At 36.8% G+C, this 2,091-nt stretch overlaps 1 protein-coding gene and 1 long non-coding RNA gene across 3 annotated transcripts in view; one reads left to right on the forward strand and one right to left on the reverse strand.

Annotated features, from left to right (window-relative positions):
* The window catches only part of LOC116011832 (probable manganese-transporting ATPase PDR2), a 15,660-nt gene that overhangs the window by 7,886 nt on the left and 5,683 nt on the right, over positions 1-2,091 (forward strand). The window lies entirely within an intron of this gene.
* On the reverse strand, positions 1,725-1,940 carry LOC116011833. Its single transcript, XR_004097097.1, has 2 exons — positions 1,886-1,940; positions 1,725-1,806 (listed from the first exon to the last, which is right to left on the reverse strand). It is a non-coding gene; the product is annotated as an uncharacterized LOC116011833 (long non-coding RNA).

The raw sequence follows: 2,091 nt of genomic DNA on the forward strand, positions 1-2,091 counted from the left end.
CCAACTTAGGCTACATCCTCGGTGATGTGCATGGTATCAATTCTTTTATTTCGAGTTTTTATGAAGTACTATCGGTTCATATTGATAATCTGCAATTCACTCCATTATTGAAGTCTCTGATTCTAGTTTTTGGCCTGCTAAAATAAAATCCATGCCTATAGAATGGAGAAAAGTTGGCTGCCTTTGAAGAACCTGAATTTGCAGTTAGCCAACTTCTACTGGTATTTTTATACCATCACAATAATGAATCACCAAATAATAAGCAAATTTTTATTGCTTCTTCCCTGCATCTCTTGCTTGAATGACCACATTGAAGACCATTATAGGGAAGTTGTGTTTTTTTCTGGTAGTTTCAGCTGTTGGGGGCAATCTTGTGTGTTTTTCTCTATGTTCTGCGGACAATTTTCTTCCTTTTTGGGTAATGTAGGTTGGTGATCCTCTGGAGAAGGCTGCACTTAAGGGGATTGATTGGTCATACAAATCAGATGAAAAAGCCATGCCAAAAAAGTAAGCATGCATTGAATTGTCATTTTTAAAACAGTGTTGGATTAATCAAGCTTTTTCCTAATTTTATCCTGTTTCATCTCTTTCTTTCTTGTATCTCCTCTATGGATATCTCATATCTATCTGTATGTATGTTGGTATTGTCTTCCAAGAGTATATAGGTCAACTAAATTTTTTTTATGATTGTGGCACGCCATTGTGCAAAATACATGCATACATTTATCTAGGAATGTATGTGGGTTTTTATCAACGATAAGAACTATCTGGCAAGAGGTATCTAATTTGCGTTTTTTTTTCTTTTTTTTTTCATATAAATTTCTACACCTCATGGTTAAAATCCATTTGAAATAGGTTTGAAATTTTTTCCATTTCTGTGAGCATTTCTTTGGTTTCTTATCTTGATTGGCTTCCATTTTATTTTCAAAATAGCACTTTGAACACAATACTCTTCTCATATGTTGTGGGGGGGGGGGGGGGGGGGGGGGGGGGGGGGGGGGGACAATAGATTCTGTGATTGGAATTCTCAATAATTCTGAACTATGAGAAACTAGAGATGAAATAGTACTTGACCTTGAATAGGAAAACTTTTAAATTTATTAGCTGCCTTTCTATACTAGTGATGAAATAGTACTTGACCTTGGTTCCTTCTGCAGGTTGATATATGTTGTTTTGATAAGACTGGGACGTTGACATCAGATGACATGGTATGGAGCTGGCAATATCATCTCACCTTTTGGCCTTTTGGGCACTTCATTTTTTGACATTTTGATGTTTCAACTGTCAGGAATTCTCTGGTGTTGGTGGGCTGACAGATAGTGAAGACTTGGAAAGAGATATGAGTAAAGTCCCAAGACGAGCTCTGGAAATTCTTGCCTCTTGCCATGCATTGGTTTTTGTTGATAATAAGCTGGTAAGAATTTGAAGTTAATATATTCTGAGATCAGGCATTCAGGCTTTTCAAATTGTTATTCCTTCTAGGTGTAGGGTTATGCTTCATTGTTGACCAAGGGCATAGGTTCTTGTAGCATAGAATCTAGTTTGAGGGTGTATGTTCTTCTATGCTACAAGAACCTATGCCCTTGGTCAACAATGAAGCATAACCCTACACCTAGAAGGAATAACAATTTGAAAAGCCTGAATGCCTGATCTCAGAATATATTAACTTCAAATTCTTACCAGCTTATTATCAACAAAAACCAATGCATGGCAAGAGGCAAGAATTTCCAGAGCTCGTCTTGGGACTTTACTCATATCTCTTTCCAAGTCTTCACTATCTGTCAGCCCACCAACACCAGAGAATTCCTGACAGTTGAAACATCAAAATGTCAAAAATGAAGTGCCCAAAAGGCCAAAAGGTGAGATGATATTGCCAGCTCCATACCATGTCATCTGATGTCAACGTCCCAGTCTTATCAAAACAACATATATCAACCTGCAGAAGGAACCAAGGTCAAGTACTATTTCATCACTAGTATAGAAAGGCAGCTAATAAATTTAAAAGTTTTCCTATTCAAGGTCAAGTACTATTTCATCTCTAGTTTCTCATAGTTCAGAATTATTGAGAATTCCAATCACAGAATCTATTGT

This window comes from Ipomoea triloba, chromosome 3, assembly GCF_003576645.1.
Source record: "Ipomoea triloba cultivar NCNSP0323 chromosome 3, ASM357664v1".
Taxonomy (NCBI): Eukaryota; Viridiplantae; Streptophyta; class Magnoliopsida; order Solanales; family Convolvulaceae; genus Ipomoea; species Ipomoea triloba.